We start from the raw sequence: 21,667 nt of genomic DNA, 5'->3' as shown, positions 1-21,667 counted from the left end.
CAAGAATCATCAGGAGCTATTTAATAAAATAACAGTTATCCACTCAAGAACAAAAAACAAGGCAATGAGGTTTTATCTATTGGATCCCAGCACATTCAAGCATTATAGGAAATTAATATAAAATATTAGAATTATAAAAAAGCCAATAATAATAAAGAATTAGGATGCTCAAACCAACATCAACAATATTTGAAACAATACACACCTAATAAGAAAACATCTGAATGGATTGTGTGGACACTGGAGCACAGAACATGTATTTGATATCTGCAGGAAATATGAAATGGAGATGAAGGATATGATAACAGACATGGGTTTTCAGTTCAATTCTACAGTGATTTATCAAAGTGATATTTATTTCTATTTGTGTATTTGTGTTTCTTCCTTCATACATTTATAAAACAAAATCAAAACAGCAACATAAACTTAGACATAATAATAATTAATAAAATTAAATATGAACTTCTTTTCAGTGTTTTGACCACCAGATGGCCACAATACACCAGATTCAGGAAATAAACATTTTATGAGTCAGTTTAGACACCAGAACATTTCCTCCCCTCCCCTCCCCTTCCTATTCCTTTCCTTTTTAAATGTTTAAAATAAGATCTGTGGCGGTGGCTCAATATATGTTTTTCTTTAGTATGTCCTATAGGCATGATATATATATATATATATATATATATATATATATATATATATGCTTTAATTGGGAAAATAACACTTCGGGGCCTTCTGCAACTCTTGTGCATTTTGCTAATATTATGTGTTTGGTTGATAAGGATTAAACTACATGCTTCGGATCCTTTTGCTTTTAATTTTCCACCCTTATGAAGAGCTGATATTTATCAGGTCTGTGAAGGTGTATTCTGGAATCACTACTTCTTTGTAAATGCACAAATATATATATGACATATTCACTGAAATATATGCAACATAACATCAATGAGACACGTGTTAGTTGTTGAGCTCAGAGTGCTGATGTTGTTTAGCTGCTGTTCTTTAAAAATCCACCAGATGGCGACCATTAATCAGTTAAATGATAGCAAACCACGAGAAGCACCCGGCTGCAGCCTGCAGATCGAGGCGGGGCTGCACCTGGGGTGTGGTTGCACGTGCAGCCCCGCCCCACACCTACTCTGATTGGTTCAATCGTCTTTGATAGACTTACATGATGGGAAATGTGTGCGTAGTTGGTGTAGGACGGAGAACCCTGTTTAAAAAGCTAAAAACGCTGTACAGTTTCATAAAGGCTAAAGCCTTTACTATAATGCACAAAAGAAGCAAAATAAAACATTAGCCTGTAACTCGCCATGTCCCTGAAATGATTGTTTTGTTAAATTAAGCTGATTTTTAGGCTAACATATAAATATAGTAAATTAATTGGGTTGATTATCCACAGTAAGACGATCAGGTCTTCAGATAGAAGAATGAATTATGAATTAAATAATTGTAGAAAATATGATTATTTCATATCATCAGAGTATGAGAAAGGAAAATAAAAGGGGTGTATCATTACTGTTTTAATTTATATAGCATGACAAGACAATTATTGTTACATATCATCAGTCATACATCTGTAATGCAGTTGATAAATGACTGCAATAGTCTAATGTGTCTGCCAATTCAATTTTTATGAAACTTTACATTTCCTTTACTACATTGCAAAACATAGACTTTTTCTCCCCTTTATTTCAGGAAAATATGCTGCTCCTCGTTATTTGAAAGTGAAGAAATCGATAAACTTTTATTTCTATCGGCCAGTGATGATTCTGAAAGGACATACCTGTAAACCGTTGCTATAGTAACGAACACGATTTAATGATAATTGTGCTCTTATTTTAGTGCAGTCTCACAGCCACTGTCAAATATTGAGATAAACTTTATAAAGTATCATCTATTTATATTAAATTGGTATTTCATTTCATTTATTTATTATACAGGAAAGGTTAAAAAGTAACATTGAAATACAGTTTAAACGGGCCTGACTCAGTTTAAAAACTGGTTTCCAGCAGGTTCCTGTTCTGCAGAACATAAAACATAAAACACAGTTTACAACATAAAAAGAAAAGAAAAACAACACTTTTAAACATAAGCTAAACAAATACAAAGAACTAAAAACAGCAATACAAATCAATACAAACAAAACTAGGACAATTTACAAAACAATTAATGAACACAAGTGTAACTGTTCAGTAAAAACAGTTTGTATGCCTTTTTAAAACCCGTAACAGATGGTATTTTTCTTATGTGATATGGGATATCATTCCAGATTTTTGTTTATGTCAAAAAAAAAGATTTCTGACCATAGTTATTTTTGTATGAAGGGACTGGTATGAGTGCCTGTGATACTGACCTAGTAAGGCGTACTGGCCCCCTATTATCTGATTGATGAATTGCATCAAATGTTGATGTAGTAGCATTTTGAATTTGAAAATAAAATGTAATAGCATGACTATTTATATAATGCTGAAAAGTCAGTGCATTTGAGCGTTTCAATGCAATGCAATGATGAGACCATTTTGGAAGATTACTGTGGATTTTAAAAGCACGATTGTATAATCGTGCTATTGGTTCAGTAATTTCTTTAGTGGTAAGAGACCAAATTGGAAGACAGTAAGACATTGTTGATAACACAATTGCATGTAAATAAGTTTCAGAAACAGAAGAGGAAAGATATGGTCTAATCTTGTTATACACAAAAAGTTTCTGGTTCAGTTTTTTTGTTAAAACAGAAATATGATCCCGATATGAAAGGTGTGTGTCAAGTAACACACCAAGATATTTATGTCTTTGTCGCGACAAGATCTTGATTTGCAAAAGTAATAGAGTCAGCATACGAAAGACTTTTCCTGGGTGAATGGAAGTACATACATTCAGTTTTTTTTACATTGATGGTCAGATGTTTTTTATTTAACCAATCATGTAAACACTGAAGATCCAATGTTAATTTAGAGTTTATAGCATCAGTATTTGAGTCAGAAAAAAAAATCACAGTATCATCAGCATATAGTAAGCATTCTGAATATTTACACACTTGAGGGAGATCATTAATATATAAAAGAAAAAGCAGAGGTCCAAGAATACTGCCTTGAGGGACACCCGTATCACAAATTAAAGATTGAGATATTACATGATTAATTTTAACAGATTGTGACCTGTTTGTCAAGAAAGAAAAAAGCATTTCTATCACAGATGAAGACAAATGAGTAAAGTTTGTTTAGCAAAATCTGATGATTCACTGTCGAAGGCTTTACGAAAGTCAATAAAAACAGCTCCTGTTATGTGACCTTTATTAAGTGCATTACGTATTTGTTCAGTAAAGAGTAGCAATGCTGACATACTAGATCGCTTAGCGCAGAAACCGTGTTGACAGTCGTTAAGCCAGTTATACATTTCTAAATAAGAAATTAACTGGTTATACAAGGTTTTGGGAAGTCGTGGCCTAATGGTTAGAGAGTCGGACTCCCAATCGAAAGGTTGTGAGTTCGAGTCCCGGGCGGGCAGGAATTGTGGGTGGGGGGAGTGCATGTACAGTGCTCTCTCCACCCTCAATACCACGACTTAGGTGCCCTTGAGCAAGGCATCGAACCCCCAACTGCTCCCCGGGCGCCGCAGCATAAATGGCTGCCCACTGCTCCGGGTGTGTGCTCACAGTGTGTGTGTGTGTTCACTGCTCTGTGTGTGTGCACTTCGGATGGGTTAAATGCAGAGCACAAATTCTGAGTATGGGTCACCATACTTGGCTGAATGTCACTTCACTTTTTTTCAAGCAACTTCGACATTGTTGGAAGTATTGCTATAGGTCTATAATTTGAAACAAAAATAAAAATTGGAGTAATTTGTGCTCTTTTCCAGTCAGTCGGAAAGATCGAGAGCCTAATGCATAAATTAATTAAATGATGAAAAAGAGGTATAAGGCTATCAGCGTGAGTCTTCATAAATGAATTATTTAAACCATAAGTATCACAGGCATGAGAATTTTTTAATGACCGCAACAAACTTATTACTTCATTCTGTAAAATCTCAGAAAATGAAAACTGATCAGGTGTTGAAGAGAGAACAGGTGAAAAGCAATGAATAACAAAGTTGGTTGCAAGTTCTTTAACAGATGATACAAAATAATCATTGAAAGCTTTTGCAATCTTGTCTGAGTCTGAAATAAGAGTACCCTGCAAGGAAATTTGGATATTAACATTCTTTTTATTCACATTTTCACCAGTGACCACCTTAAGAGTCTGCCATAACATCTTTGGGTTAGCAGCGGATAAAGTAATCTGTTGTTTAAAATAGTTCGCCTTAGCCTTACGCAGTTCAGCAGTACATTTATTTCTAATTTGTATAAAATTATTTTTAGTTTCCGGTGTTCGACTTAACCTATATATTTTAAGGAGAGAAGCCTTTTGTTTAAGGAGTTGCAATATATCAGAATTTATCCATGGTAGTTTACACTGCCTAGATCGAACCTTGCTGGTAGTGATATATTTATTTTGTATTTTCTGGAGTTTAGTGTGAAATTGTGTTAAAATTTGATCCAGATTTTCCATTAACATCTCATTGCTCCAATCGGTAGCATTAAATTGCGGTAATTTAGAAGTTGGTGTTTTTGGTACAGAATAAAGAGCATGAGTTTTTGAAGATTTTAATGTTGTCCTAACTGCATAAATTAAAAATGATCTGAAATAACCGAATCTATAACACCAGACATTACATATTTTGAAGGCTGATTTGTAAAAATAAGATCTAAGATTGAGCTACGGGTTTTACTAATTCTTGTTGGTTCCTTAATTAATTGATAAAGTCCGTATTTCATTGCAATGCTTTTCAAAGATTTTGATGAACCGTCATTCCAATCAAGGTTAATATCACCCAGAATTACAAGCTCCTTTGTTGTAACAGATTTAATTATGTTAGAAAACTGAGATAAATAGGCACTAGTAGTAACATTCGGAGGCTTGTAAGTCACAATAATAGTAATTGTTGTAATGTTGGGGGGTAAAATGTACTACCAATTTTAAAGTTTCAGTTTCAGTCTCAACTTTTAATATTTCATGTGCATATTTCTGGTTCACATAGAAGACCACTCCGCCGCCAGTTTTAATAGTACAGTCTTTACGATACATTTTATAATTTTCTATGGAAAGGAAAGAATCAGGAATACTAGGAGTCAACCATGATCCTGAAATTGCCATTACATGCGCTTTCGATTGTGCAAGCATGATTTTAAATTCGTCTATTTTAGGAACAAGACTTCGAATATTTAAGTGGCAGATTTTAAAGCCTCTGGTACTACCAAGCTGATTTAAATTAATTGGGCTTTTTATTGGGTGAATTTTTTTCCTTTGTGCTTTAACTGTTTTAACTATCGAACCAGCAAGAGATGTTTCAGAAGGCAGAATTGAAGGAAAAAGAGGAGCAAGAGTCGGAAATGGAATTCTAACATAGGGTAAATAATTTTGAGTCATAGGCAAAAACATACACGGAGGTTGCGGTATAGCAGTTACAAATCTGTTGTAGTTTGCATGTGCATGCAGTCCCCATAAATGCAATATACCTAAACTCGCCAGAAAAATATTTGAGCCAGGTCCAGGATTGAGTTCAACATTTCCAATAAATAAAAGAATAAATATTAAAAGTCTTGATCTGTTTAAAATATATTTAGAGTTATTTTCTTCAGAGTCATTTGATTTAACATCAGTTATCCACCGATGAAAAATAATAGTTAGAGTGGAAAAAGACAATGACTGATGAAAATATGGCCTACCAAAATTTTGACGTACAAACCCCAAGTCAGGACAATGTAGGTAGCCGATCATCATGCACGAAGTAGTGCATGGTGCAGAGAAATCCGCCAACGGCCGGGTGGGCGGACGTCGAATGCACTCGAACAGGGCAGCCGCTCCGGAAGATCGTCAGGCACAAACACGAGCAGGAACTCCGACGGCACACAGTCCCACCAAGAAAGCAAGAAGCGCACAGAGGGAACCAACCAAAACGGTACGCGATGATCCAAACTTTGATGGAATTTGCATTAATGTGCGTAGAGGTATTGGGAATCTTGGAATTTGTTTGTTTGTTATAAGACGGCTATGGCAGACAGCCACGAAACATGATTGGAACCAGTAAGATATCCCAGACCGTTCTCATCCCACGGCGTCATATACTGACACTCTTGACATTTCGTCAACATCCTACGCACATGGCACCCTCTAGCGTCAATATTAGAAGCAGATAAAAATGGGCCAGAAGGCGCCTCCTAGCGGTCTAACCCTAACCCTAACCCTAACCTTAACCCATAATCTGTGTCTCATATTGACGCTAGAGGGTGCCATATGCGTAGGATGTTGACGAAATGTCAAGAGTGTCAGTATATGACGCCTTGGGATGAGAATGCGTTAGATATCCATACTGCAGCAATCTTGACAAATTTCAGACCTGCAGACGTCTGAGTTGTTGCGAATTTGATGTTTGTTTGCTGTAGTAGCTTACAGTCCATTGCATCTTCCGCCATCTTAATCCAATTAAATATTCTGTAAATACAGCGGAGCGTGTGGAAAGCAGGTGTACGGCTGCATCAAGCCGGTTTGTCAGCACAATCCTTGCAGCAACCTGACATCATGCCATGGTCATGCGGTCAAGACCGTCATCCAGGATGACTGTGAATCCTGGAGACGTTGTGGAAATGAGTATCTATTGTGGTATCTTCTCCGATATCCATTTTGTGACCATTGAGCCGATTCATTTCAATCAGAAGGAATTATCCGGGACATTCGATGTTTAATGTGGCTTAATGCATTAAAACAGTGTTTTTAAAAGACCAAACTCAGTAAACATTTTTAATAACACATTTTATTTACAGACAAGCAGGTTATGGGTGGAAATTAAACGCTTTGTGTTCGTGTTCTGTGCTCATATCTGCTTTTCTATGAATAGAATGCTTTATTAAAGGTCCTATGACATGAAAATTTCACTTTCTGAGGTTTTTTAACATTAATATGAGTTCCCCTAGCATGTATGTGGTCCCCAAGTTTCTAAAAATTTTAATCTGTGTTAATCGAGATTTTGCTATCTTTCTCTGCCTTTGAGAAAATGGAAGGTCAAACGGGCTGATCTTGAATCTCCTCTTTGTGACGTTGTAAAGAGAAATGTTACCTCCCCTTTCTCTGCTTTGCCCGCCCAAATATTTACATATAATTCAGTCGCAATGTCAGCACAGGCGTTACAAACAGACTTTTATGATATGGATTCGACAGCACCGGCACAAACAGTGAGTAACAGTGTTCATTAATGCCTGATCTGTGATCAGTGATTTCTGATGTGTAGCTAATTATTCAAGTTCACACAGACTTTCTTTCTAAATCGTTTAATACTGTTTATGCATCAGTGAAACAAGCCAGTGACAACGATCAACTTCACGTTGTTTCTCTTAGTAGCATGAAACAAATCTGTTATTTAAATTGTGATTTAACTACAGAGAGCGATCAAAGAACGCTCCCTTTTTTTCGGAGTTCTCACACATCGCGAGTATATCTGCACTCTTGCCCAAACTGCCGTTACATTGAATGACGCTGTTATGCTGCACAACAAAGCTCTTACTGTATTCAAGTGTTTGCTGTTAGTTGTGGTGAAAGCATTTTGTGAGAGAAAACGTGTTGCAATAATGACGAGATGACTGCATTCACGCGATAAACAGACTCTGTCTATTCAATGCTCATCACTGCAGTCTTTCATGTGATGGGAAAAGATCGAAAAAATAATTATATAATCAACAAATCCACGATTCGTTATTCTCGACAGCTGTAGTATATATATATATTTGAGAGGGGTTCCACATGTAATACGCATTTCAAATGCAAAGATGTCAGCCAATCACAACAGTTGTCGTTTACTCGGAGCCTCACAGCAGACACGCCCCTTCAAACAGAGCATTCAAGCCAGAGGGCTAATATCAGGATATAAAAAAATGCTTTTTATTTCTACATTTTAAATGTAAAAATCATACTAACAATATAAGTACACCTAAGGAAACATTAAAAAGCATTTAAAGAAAAGGAAATAATCCATGTCATGGGACCTTTAATAATTTGTTTACTGAGTTTGGTCTTTTTAAAACACTGTATTAATGCATAAAGCCAAGTACTTTCACGTTAAGCGTGCTTTTAGAGTGTCCCAATTATTCATTTGTGAATTAATCTGGTCAAGAAGAGTAAACTTGCAGCAGCTAACATCTCTTGATTAAATAAATCAGACATAGTGAGTCAAGTTAACAATAAAAAACTGTATTATAGGAAAGGCTTTGTAAAACTGTACAGCGTTTTTAACTTTTTAAACAGCATTATGTGTCCTACACCAACTACGCACACATTTCCTATCATGTAAGTCAATGAAAGATGATCGAACCAATCAGAGTAGGTGTGGGGCGGGGCTGCACGTGCAACCCCGCCCCAGGTGCAGCCCCGCCTCGATCTGCAGGCTGCAGCCGGGTGTACTTGCCCAAAGATGAAAATGCTGTCATTACATACCCTCATGTTGTTTCAAATGCGTAAGACCTTCGTTCAACTTCAGAACACATTAAAGATATTTTTGATGAAATCCGAGAGCTTTCTAACCCTGCATAGACAGCAACGCAACTGACCAACACATTCTCACTCCCAACTCGTCACATATGGACGCTTGGTCAGGACCCCTTGGCGTCACATTTTAACACATTGGGTACCCCTTTGGCATCATTTTTCAACGAGCAGGGCAGTCCGATAGACTTCTATGGAACCCTGAACCCGAGCCTGCGGCGCCGAAACTTGACGTCTTGGGTAAGCACACCGCAGCCCGTTGTCTGCTGTGGATGGATCGAGACTACAATAAATACAAATAGATAGGAATAGGCTACAATAAATGATCTATGCAGAGGCTGGTCAAATGGTGTCCCACATATCATCTTTATCTGGCCACACAACTAGGTTTTAATGTTAAGAAATCCCTAGCAGTCTGATATCAAAGCGCCCTCTGAGAAATAGGGAGAGCGTTCATCATGTTGTTTAACAGCATTAAGAGGTGAGTTTAACAACGCTCTACTGCAGGTAAAACACTATTCAGAGGTGAGTTTACCAAAACAACGCTCTACTGCAGGTAGAATAGCATCCAGATGTGAGTTTACCAAAACAACGCTCAACTGCAGGTAGAACAACATCCAGATGTGAGTTTACCAAAACAACGCTCAACTGCAGGTAAAACACTATTCAGAGGTGAGTTTAACAACGCTCTACTGCAGGTAGAATAGCATCCAGATGTGAGTTTACCAAAACAACGCTCAACTGCAGGTAAAACACTATTCAGAGGTGAGTTTAACAACGCTCTACTGCAGGTAGAACAACATCCAGATGTGAGTTAACCAAAACAACGCTCAACTGCAGGTAAAACACTATTCAGAGGTGAGTTTAACAACGCTCTACTGCAGGTAGAACAGCATCCAGATGTGAGTTAACCAAAACAACGCTCAACTGCAGGTAAAACACTATTCAGAGGTGAGTTTAACAACGCTCTACTGCAGGTAGAATAGCATCCAGATGTGAGTTTACCAAAACAACGCTCTACTGCAGGTAAAACACTATTCAGAGGTGAGTTTAACAACGCTCTACTGCAGGTAGAATAGCATCCAGATGTGAGTTTACCAAAACAACGCTCTACTGCAGGTAAAACACTATTCAGAGGTGAGTTTAACAATGCTCTACTGCAGGTAGAATAGCATCCAGATGTGAGTTTACCAAAACAACGCTCTACTGCAGGTAAAACACTATTCAGAGGTGAGTTTAACAATGCTCTACTGCAGGTAGAACAGCATCCAGATGTGAGTTAACCAAAACAACGCTCAACTGCAGGTAAAACACTATTCAGAGGTGAGTTTAACAACGCTCTACTGCAGGTAGAATAGCATCCAGATGTGAGTTTACCAAAACAACGCTATACTGCAGGTAAAACACTATTCAGAGGTGAGTTTAACAATGCTCTACTGCAGGTAGAACAGTATCCAGATGTGAGTTTAACCAAAACGACGCTCTACTGCAGGTAAAACACTATTCAGAGGTGAGTTTAACAACGCTCTACTGCAGGTAGAACAACATCCAGATGTGAGTTTACCAAAACAACGCTCAACTGCAGGTAAAACACTATTCAGAGGTGAGTTTAACAATGCTCTACTGCAGGTAGAACAGCATCCAGATGTGAGTTAACCAAAACAACGCTCAACAGCAGGTAAAACACTATTCAGAGGTGAGTTTAACAACGCTCTACTGCAGGTAGAATAGCATCCAGATGTGAGTTTAACCAAAACAACGCTATACTGCAGGTAAAACACTAATCAGAGGTGAGTTTAACAACGCTCTACTGCAGGTAGAATAGCATCCAGATGTGAGTTTAACCAAAACAACGCTATACTGCAGGTAAAACACTATTCAGAGGTGAGTTTAACAATGCTCTACTGCAGGTAGAACAACATCCAGATGTAAGTTTACCAAAACAACGCTCTACTGCAGGTAAAACACTATTCAGAGGTGAGTTTAACAATGCTCTACTGCAGGTAGAACAGTATCCAGATGTGAGTTTAACCAAAACGACGCTCTACTGCAGGTAAAACACTATTCAGAGGTGAGTTTAACAACGCTCTACTGCAGGTAGAACAACATCCAGATGTGAGTTTACCAAAACAACGCTCAACTGCAGGTAAAACACTATTCAGAGGTGAGTTTAACAACGCTCTACTGCAGGTAGAATAACATCCAGATGTGAGTTTACCAAAACAACGCTCTACTGCAGGTAAAACACTATTCAGAGGTGAGTTTAACAACGCTCTACTGCAGGTAGAAAAACATCCAGATGTGAGTTTACCAAAACAACGCTCAACTGCAGGTAAAACACTATTCAGAGGTGAGTTTAACAACGCTCTACTGCAGGTAGAACAACATCCAGATGTGAGTTTAACCAAAACAACGCTCTACTGCAGGTAAAACACTATTCAGAGGTGAGTTTAACAACGCTCTACTGCAGGTAGAATAGCATCCAGATGTGAGTTTACCAAAACAACACTCAACTGCAGGTAAAACACTATTCAGAGGTGAGTTTAACAACGCTCTACTGCAGGTAGAACAACATCCAGATGTGAGTTTACCAAAACAACGCTCTACTGCAGGTAAAACACTATTCAGAGGTGAGTTTAACAACGCTCTACTGCAGGTAGAATAGCATCCAGATGTGAGTTTAACCAAAACAATGCTCAACTGCAGGTAAAACACTATTGAGTGGTGAGTTTAACAATGCTCTACTGCAGGTAGAATAGCATCCAGATGTGAGTTTACCAAAACAACGCTCAACTGCAGGTAAAACACTATTCAGAGGTGAGTTTAACAACGCTCTACTGCAGGTAGAACAACATCCAGATGTGAGTTTACCAAAACAACGCTCTACTGCAGGTAAAACACTATTCAGAGGTGAGTTTAACAACGCTCTACTGCAGGTAGAATAGCATCCAGATGTGAGTTTAACCAAAACAATGCTCAACTGCAGGTAAAACACTATTCAGAGGTGAGTTTAACAACGCTCTACTGCAGGTAGAATAGCATCCAGATGTGAGTTAACCAAAACAACGCTCAACTGCAGGTAAAACACTATTCAGAGGTGAGTTTAACAACGCTCTACTGCAGGTAGAACAGCATCCAGATGTGAGTTAACCAAAACAACTCTCTACTGCAGGTAAAACACTATTCAGAGGTGAGTTTAACAACGCTCTACTGCAGGTAGAATAGCATCCAGATGTGAGTTTACCAAAACAACGCTCTACTGCAGGTAAAACACTATTCAGAGGTGAGTTTAACAACGCTCTACTGCAGGTAGAACAGCATCCAGATGTGAGTTTACCAAAACAACGCTCAACTGCAGGTAAAACACTATTCAGAGGTGAGTTTAACAACGCTCTACTGCAGGTAGAATAGCATCCAGATGTGAGTTTACCAAAACAACGCTCAACTGCAGGTAAAACACTATTCAGAGGTGAGTTTAACAACGCTCTACTGCAGGTAGAATAGCATCCAGATGTGAGTTTACCAAAACAACGCTATACTGCAGGTAAAACACTATTCAGAGGTGAGTTTAACAATGCTCTACTGCAGGTAGAACAGTATCCAGATGTGAGTTTAACCAAAACGACGCTCTACTGCAGGTAAAACACTATTCAGAGGTGAGTTTAACAACGCTCTACTGCAGGTAGAACAGCATCCAGATGTGAGTTTACCAAAACAACGCTCAACTGCAGGTAAAACACTATTCAGAGGTGAGTTTAACAACGCTCTACTGCAGGTAGAACAACATCCAGATGTGAGTTTACCAAAACAACGCTCAACTGCAGGTAAAACACTATTCAGAGGTGAGTTTAACAACGCTCTACTGCAGGTAGAACAGCATCCAGATGTGAGTTAACCAAAACAACGCTCAACAGCAGGTAAAACACTATTCAGAGGTGAGTTTAACAACGCTCTACTGCAGGTAGAATAGCATCCAGATGTGAGTTTACCAAAACAACGCTCTACTGCAGGTAAAACACTATTCAGAGGTGAGTTTAACAATGCTCTACTGCAGGTAGAATAGCATCCAGATGTGAGTTTAACCAAAACAACGCTATACTGCAGGTAAAACACTATTCAGAGGTGAGTTTAACAATGCTCTACTGCAGGTAGAATAGCATCCAGATGTGAGTTTAACCAAAACAACGCTATACTGCAGGTAAAACACTATTCAGAGGTGAGTTTAACAATGCTCTACTGCAGGTAGAACAACATCCAGATGTAAGTTTACCAAAACAACGCTCTACTGCAGGTAAAACACTATTCAGAGGTGAGTTTAACAATGCTCTACTGCAGGTAGAACAGTATCCAGATGTGAGTTTAACCAAAACGACGCTCTACTGCAGGTAAAACACTATTCAGAGGTGAGTTTAACAACGCTCTACTGCAGGTAGAACAACATCCAGATGTGAGTTTACCAAAACAACGCTCAACTGCAGGTAAAACACTAATCAGAGGTGAGTTTAACAACGCTCTACTGCAGGTAGAACAACATCCAGATGTGAGTTTACCAAAACAACGCTCAACTGCAGGTAAAACACTATTCATAGGTGAGTTTAACAACGCTCTACTGCAGGTATAACAACATTCAGATGTGAGTTTACCAAAACAACGCTCTACTGCAGGTAAAACACTATTCAGAGGTGAGTTTAACAACGCTCTACTGCAGGTAGAACAACATCCAGATGTGAGTTTACCAAAACAACACTCTACTGCAGGTAAAACACTATTCAGAGGTGAGTTTAACAACGCTCTACTGCAGGTAGAATAATATCCAGATGTGAGTTTAACCAAAACAACGCTCAACTGCAGGTAAAACATTATTCAGAGGTGAGTTTAACAACGCTCTACTGCAGGTAGAATAGCATCCAGATGTGAGTTTACCAAAACAACGCTCAACTACAGGTAAAACACTATTCAGAGGTGAGTTTAACAACGCTCTACTGCAGGTAGAACAACATCCAGATGTGAGTTTACCAAAACAACGCTCTACTGCAGGTAAAACACTATAAAGAGGTGAGTTTAACAACGCTCTACTGCAGGTAGAACAACATCCAGATGTGAGTTTACCAAAACAACGCTCTACTGCAGGTAAAACACTATAAAGAGGTGAGTTTAACAACGCTCTACTGCAGGTAGAACAACATCCAGATGTGAGTTTAACCAAAACAATGCTCAACTGCAGGTAAAACACTATTCAGAGGTGAGTTTAACAACGCTCTACTGCAGGTAGAATAGCATCCAGATGTGAGTTTAACCAAAACAACGCTATACTGCAGGTAAAACACTATTCAGTGGTGAGTAGAGCGTTGTTAAACTCACCTCTGAAAAGTGTTTTACCTGCAGTTGAGCGTTGTTTTGGTTAAACTCACATCTGGATGTTATTCTACCTGCAGTAGAGCGTTGTTAAACTCACCTCTGAATAGTGTTTTACCTGCAGTAGAGCGTTGTTAAACTCACCTCTTAATGCTGTTAAACAACACGATGAACGCTCTCCCTATTTCTCAGAGGGCGCTTTGATATCAGACTGCGAGGGATTTCTTAACATTAAAACCTAGTTGTGTGGCCAGATAAAGATGATATGTGGGACACCATTTGACCAGCCTCTGCATAGATCATTTATTGTAGCCTATTCCTATCTATTCGTATTTATTGTAGTCTCGATCCATCCACAGCAGACAACGGGCTGCGGTGTGCTTACCCAAGACGTCAAGTTTCGGCGCCGCAGGCTCGGGTTCAGGGTTCCATAGAAGTCTATCGGACTGCCCTGCTCGTTGAAAAATGACGCCAAAGGGGTACCCAATGTGTTAAAATGTGACGCCAAGGGGTCCTGACCAAGCGTCCATATGTGACGAGTTGGGAGTGAGAATGTGTTGCCACGAATGTGTTGCCTACTGCAGGTAAAACACTATTCAGAGGTGAGTTTCACAATGCTCTACTGCAGGTAGAACAACATCCAGATGTGAGTTTACCAAAACAACGCTCAACAGCAGGTAAAACACTATTCAGAGGTGAGTTTAACAACGCTCTACTGCAGGTATAACAACATCCAGATGTGAGTTTACCAAAACAACGCTCTACTGCAGGTAAAACACTATTCAGAGGTGAGTTTAACAACGCTCTACTGCAGGTAGAACAACATCCAGATGTGAGTTTACCAAAACAACGCTCTACTGCAGGTAAAACACTATTCAGAGGTGAGTTTAACAACGCTCTACTGCAGGTAGAACAACATCCAGATGTGAGTTTACCAAAACAACGCTCAACTGCAGGTAAAACACTATTCAGAGGTGAGTTTAACAATGCTCTACTGCAGGTAGAACAGCATCCAGATGTGAGTTAACCAAAACAACGCTCAACAGCAGGTAAAACACTATTCAGAGGTGAGTTTAACAACGCTCTACTGCAGGTAGAATAGCATCCAGATGTGAGTTTACCAAAACAACGCTCTACTGCAGGTAAAACACTATTCAGAGGTGAGTTTAACAACGCTCTACTGCAGGTAGAATAGCATCCAGATGTGAGTTTAACCAAAACAACGCTATACTGCAGGTAAAACACTATTCAGAGGTGAGTTTAACAACGCTCTACTGCAGGTAGAATAGCATCCAGATGTGAGTTTAACCAAAACAACGCTCTACTGCAGGTAAAACACTATTCAGAGGTGAGTTTAACAACGCTCTACTGCAGGTAGAATAGCATCCAGATGTGAGTTTACCAAAACAACGCTCTACTGCAGGTAAAACACTATTCAGAGGTGAGTAGAGCGTTGTTAAACTCACCTCTGAAAAGTGTTTTACCTGCAGTTGAGCGTTGTTTTGGTTAAACTCACATCTGGATGTTATTCTACCTGCAGTAGAGCGTTGTTAAACTCACCTCTGAATAGTGTTTTACCTGCAGTAGAGCGTTGTTAAACTCACCTCTTAATGCTGTTAAACAACACGATGAACGCTCTCCCTATTTCTCAGAGGGCGCTTTGATATCAGACTGCGAGGGATTTCTTAACATTAAAACCTAGTTGTGTGGCCAGATAAAGATGATATGTGGGACACCATTTGACCAGCCTCTGCATAGATCATTTATTGTAGCCTATTCCTATCTATTCGTATTTATTGTAGTCTCGATCCATCCACAGCAGACAACGGGCTGCGGTGTGCTTACCCAAGACGTCAAGTTTCGGCGCCGCAGGCTCGGGTTCAGGGTTCCATAGAAGTCTATCGGACTGCCCTGCTCGTTGAAAAATGACGCCAAAGGGGTACCCAATGTGTTAAAATGTGACGCCAAGGGGTCCTGACCAAGCGTCCATATGTGACGAGTTGGGAGTGAGAATGTGTTGCCACGAATGTGTTGCCTACTGCAGGTAAAACACTATTCAGAGGTGAGTTTCACAATGCTCTACTGCAGGTAGAACAACATCCAGATGTGAGTTTACCAAAACAACGCTCAACAGCAGGTAAAACACTATTCAGAGGTGAGTTTAACAACGCTCTACTGCAGGTATAACAACATCCAGATGTGAGTTTACCAAAACAACGCTCTACTGCAGGTAAAACACTATTCAGAGGTGAGTTTAACAACGCTCTACTGCAGGTAGAATAGCATCCAGATGTGAGTTTAACCAAAACAACGCTATACTGCAGGTAAAACACTATTCAGAGGTGAGTTTAACAATGCTCTACTGCAGGTAGAACAACATCCAGATGTAAGTTTACCAAAACAACGCTCTACTGCAGGTAAAACACTATTCAGAGGTGAGTTTAACAATGCTCTACTGCAGGTAGAACAGTATCCAGATGTGAGTTTAACCAAAACGACGCTCTACTGCAGGTAAAACACTATTCAGAGGTGAGTTTAACAACGCTCTACTGCCGGTAGAACAACATCCAGATGTGAGTTTACCAAAACAACGCTCAACTGCAGGTAAAACACTATTCAGAGGTGAGTTTAACAACGCTCTACTGCAGGTAGAATAACATCCAGATGTGAGTTTACCAAAACAACGCTCTACTGCAGGTAAAACACTATTCAGAGGTGAGTTTAACAACGCTCTACTGCAGGTAGAAAAACATCCAGATGTGAGTTTACCAAAACAACGCTCAACTGCAGGTAAAACACTATTCAGAGGTGAGTTTAACAACGCTCTACTGCAGGTAGAACAACATCCAGATGTGAGTTTAACCAAAACAACGCTCTACTGCAGGTAAAACACTATTCAGAGGTGAGTTTAACAACGCTCTACTGCAGGTAGAATAGCATCCAGATGTGAGTTTACCAAAACAACGCTCAACTGCAGGTAAAACACTATTCAGAGGTGAGTTTAACAACGCTCTACTGCAGGTAGAACAACATCCAGATGTGAGTTTACCAAAACAACGCTCTACTGCAGGTAAAACACTATTCAGAGGTGAGTTTAACAACGCTCTACTGCAGGTAGAATAGCATCCAGATGTGAGTTTAACCAAAACAATGCTCAACTGCAGGTAAAACACTATTGAGTGGTGAGTTTAACAATGCTCTACTGCAGGTAGAATAGCATCCAGATGTGAGTTTACCAAAACAACGCTCAACTGCAGGTAAAACACTATTCAGAGGTGAGTTTAACAACGCTCTACTGCAGGTAGAACAACATCCAGATGTGAGTTTACCAAAACAACGCTCTACTGCAGGTAAAACACTATTCAGAGGTGAGTTTAACAACGCTCTACTGCAGGTAGAATAGCATCCAGATGTGAGTTTAACCAAAACAATGCTCAACTGCAGGTAAAACACTATTCAGAGGTGAGTTTAACAACGCTCTACTGCAGGTAGAATAGCATCCAGATGTGAGTTAACCAAAACAACGCTCAACTGCAGGTAAAACACTATTCAGAGGTGAGTTTAACAACGCTCTACTGCAGGTAGAACAGCATCCAGATGTGAGTTAACCAAAACAACTCTCTACTGCAGGTAAAACACTATTCAGAGGTGAGTTTAACAACGCTCTACTGCAGGTAGAATATTATCCAGATGTGAGTTTACCAAAACAACGCTCTACTGCAGGTAAAACACTATTCAGAGGTGAGTTTAACAACGCTCTACTGCAGGTAGAACAGCATCCAGATGTGAGTTTACCAAAACAACGCTCAACTGCAGGTAAAACACTATTCAGAGGTGAGTTTAACAACGCTCTACTGCAGGTAGAATAGCATCCAGATGTGAGTTTACCAAAACAACGCTCAACTGCAGGTAAAACACTATTCAGAGGTGAGTTTAACAACGCTCTACTGCAGGTAGAATAGCATCCAGATGTGAGTTTACCAAAACAACGCTATACTGCAGGTAAAACACTATTCAGAGGTGAGTTTAACAATGCTCTACTGCAGGTAGAACAGTATCCAGATGTGAGTTTAACCAAAACGACGCTCTACTGCAGGTAAAACACTATTCAGAGGTGAGTTTAACAACGCTCTACTGCAGGTAGAACAGCATCCAGATGTGAGTTTACCAAAACAACGCTCAACTGCAGGTAAAACACTATTCAGAGGTGAGTTTAACAACGCTCTACTGCAGGTAGAACAACATCCAGATGTGAGTTTACCAAAACAACGCTCAACTGCAGGTAAAACACTATTCAGAGGTGAGTTTAACAACGCTCTACTGCAGGTAGAACAGCATCCAGATGTGAGTTTACCAAAACAACGCTCAACTGCAGGTAAAACACTATTCAGAGGTGAGTTTAACAACGCTCTACTGCAGGTAGAACAACATCCAGATGTGAGTTTACCAAAACGACGCTCTACTGCAGGTAAAACACTATTCAGAGGTGAGTTTAACAACGCTCTACTGCAGGTAGAACAGCATCCAGATGTGAGTTAACCAAAACAACGCTCAACAGCAGGTAAAACACTATTCAGAGGTGAGTTTAACAACGCTCTACTGCAGGTAGAATAGCATCCAGATGTGAGTTTAACCAAAACAACGCTATACTGCAGGTAAAACACTATTCAGAGGTGAGTTTAACAATGCTCTACTGCAGGTAGAATAGCATCCAGATGTGAGTTTAACCAAAACAACGCTATACTGCAGGTAAAACACTATTCAGAGGTGAGTTTAACAATGCTCTACTGCAGGTAGAACAACATCCAGATGTAAGTTTACCAAAACAACGCTCTACTGCAGGTAAAACACTATTCAGAGGTGAGTTTAACAATGCTCTACTGCAGGTAGAACAGTATCCAGATGTGAGTTTAACCAAAACGACGCTCTACTGCAGGTAAAACACTATTCAGAGGTGAGTTTAACAACGCTCTACTGCAGGTAGAACAACATCCAGATGTGAGTTTACCAAAACAACGCTCAACTGCAGGTAAAACACTAATCAGAGGTGAGTTTAACAACGCTCTACTGCAGGTAGAACAACATCCAGATGTGAGTTTACCAAAACAACGCTCAACTGCAGGTAAAACACTATTCATAGGTGAGTTTAACAACGCTCTACTGCAGGTATAACAACATTCAGATGTGAGTTTACCAAAACAACGCTCTACTGCAGGTAAAACACTATTCAGAGGTGAGTTTAACAACGCTCTACTGCAGGTAGAACAACATCCAGATGTGAGTTTACCAAAACAACACTCTACTGCAGGTAAAACACTATTCAGAGGTGAGTTTAACAACGCTCTACTGCAGGTAGAATAATATCCAGATGTGAGTTTAACCAAAACAACGCTCAACTGCAGGTAAAACATTATTCAGAGGTGAGTTTAACAACGCTCTACTGCAGGTAGAATAGCATCCAGATGTGAGTTTACCAAAACAACGCTCAACTACAGGTAAAACACTATTCAGAGGTGAGTTTAACAACGCTCTACTGCAGGTAGAACAACATCCAGATGTGAGTTTACCAAAACAACGCTCTACTGCAGGTAAAACACTATAAAGAGGTGAGTTTAACAACGCTCTACTGCAGGTAGAACAACATCCAGATGTGAGTTTACCAAAACAACGCTCTACTGCAGGTAAAACACTATAAAGAGGTGAGTTTAACAACGCTCTACTGCAGGTAGAACAACATCCAGATGTGAGTTTAACCAAAACAATGCTCAACTGCAGGTAAAACACTATTCAGAGGTGAGTTTAACAACGCTCTACTGCAGGTAGAATAGCATCCAGATGTGAGTTTAACCAAAACAACGCTATACTGCAGGTAAAACACTATTCAGTGGTGAGTAGAGCGTTGTTAAACTCACCTCTGAAAAGTGTTTTACCTGCAGTTGAGCGTTGTTTTGGTTAAACTCACATCTGGATGTTATTCTACCTGCAGTAGAGCGTTGTTAAACTCACCTCTGAATAGTGTTTTACCTGCAGTAGAGCGTTGTTAAACTCACCTCTTAATGCTGTTAAACAACACGATGAACGCTCTCCCTATTTCTCAGAGGGCGCTTTGATATCAGACTGCGAGGGATTTCTTAACATTAAAACCTAGTTGTGTGGCCAGATAAAGATGATATGTGGGACACCATTTGACCAGCCTCTGCATAGATCATTTATTGTAGCCTATTCCTATCTATTCGTATTTATTGTAGTCTCGATCCATCCACAGCAGACAACGGGCTGCGGTGTGCTTACCCAAGACGTCAAGTTTCGGCGCCGCAGGCTCGGGTTCAGGGTTCCATAGAAGTCTATCGGACTGCCCTGCTCGTTGAAAAATGACGCCAAAGGGGTACCCAATGTGTTAAAATGTGACGCCAAGGGGTCCTGACCAAGCGTCCATATGTGACGAGTTGGGAGTGAGAATGTGTTGCCACGAATGTGTTGCCTACTGCAGGTAAAACACTATTCAGAGGTGAGTTTCACAATGCTCTACTGCAGGTAGAACAACATCCAGATGTGAGTTTACCAAAACAACGCTCAACAGCAGGTAAAACACTATTCAGAGGTGAGTTTAACAACGCTCTACTGCAGGTATAACAACATCCAGATGTGAGTTTACCAAAACAACGCTCTACTGCAGGTAAAACACTATTCAGAGGTGAGTTTAACAACGCTCTACTGCAGGTAGAACAACATCCAGATGTGAGTTTACCAAAACAACGCTCTACTGCAGGTAAAACACTATTCAGAGGTGAGTTTAACAACGCTCTACTGCAGGTAGAATAGCATCCAGATGTGAGTTTACCAAAACAACGCTCAACTGCAGGTAAAACACTATTCAGAGGTGAGTTTAACAACGCTCTACTGCAGGTAGAATAGCATCCAGATGTGAGTTTACCAAAACAACGCTCTACTGCAGGTAAAACACTATTCAGAGGTGAGTTTAACAACGCTCTACTGCAGGTAGAACAGCATCCAGATGTGAGTTTAACCAAAACAACGCTCAACTGCAGGTAAAACACTATTCAGAGGTGAGTTTAACAACGCTCTACTGCAGGTAGAATAGCATCCAGATGTGAGTTTAACCAAAACAACGCTATACTGCAGGTAAAACACTATTCAGAGGTGAGTTTAACAACGCTCTACTGCAGGTAAAACACTATTCAGAGGTGAGTTTAACAACGCTCTACTGCAGGTAGAATAGCATCCAGATGTGAGTTTAACCAAAACAACGCTATACTGCAGGTAAAACACTATTCAGAGGTGAGTTTAACAACGCTCTACTGCAGGTAGAACAACATCCAGATGTGAGTTAACCAAAACAACGCTCAACTGCAGGTAAAACACTATTCAGAGGTGAGTTTAACAACGCTCTACTGCAGGTAAAACACTATTCAGTGGTGAGTAGAGCGTTGTTAAACTCACCTCTGAAAAGTGTTTTACCTGCAGTTGAGCGTTGTTTTGGTTAAACTCACATCTGGATGTTATTCTACCTGCAGTAGAGCGTTGTTAAACTCACCTCTGAATAGTGTTTTACCTGCAGTAGAGCGTTGTTAAACTCACCTCTGAATAGTGTTTTACCTGCAGTAGAGCGTTGTTAAACTCACCTCTTAATGCTGTTAAACAACACGATGAATGCTCTCCCTATTTCTCAGAGGGCGCTTTGATATCAGACTGCGAGGGATTTCTTAACATTAAAACCTAGT

General features: G+C 39.7%; 1 protein-coding gene across 1 annotated transcript in view; it reads left to right on the top strand.

Annotated features, from left to right (window-relative positions):
• Positions 1-21,667, top strand: part of LOC132159328 (carcinoembryonic antigen-related cell adhesion molecule 1-like) — a 449,528-nt gene that overhangs the window by 205,193 nt on the left and 222,668 nt on the right. The window lies entirely within an intron of this gene.

Source organism: Carassius carassius, chromosome 16 (assembly GCF_963082965.1).
Source record: "Carassius carassius chromosome 16, fCarCar2.1, whole genome shotgun sequence".
Classification (NCBI taxonomy): Eukaryota; Metazoa; Chordata; class Actinopteri; order Cypriniformes; family Cyprinidae; genus Carassius; species Carassius carassius.
This window is presented reverse-complemented; position numbering and strand designations above follow the sequence as displayed.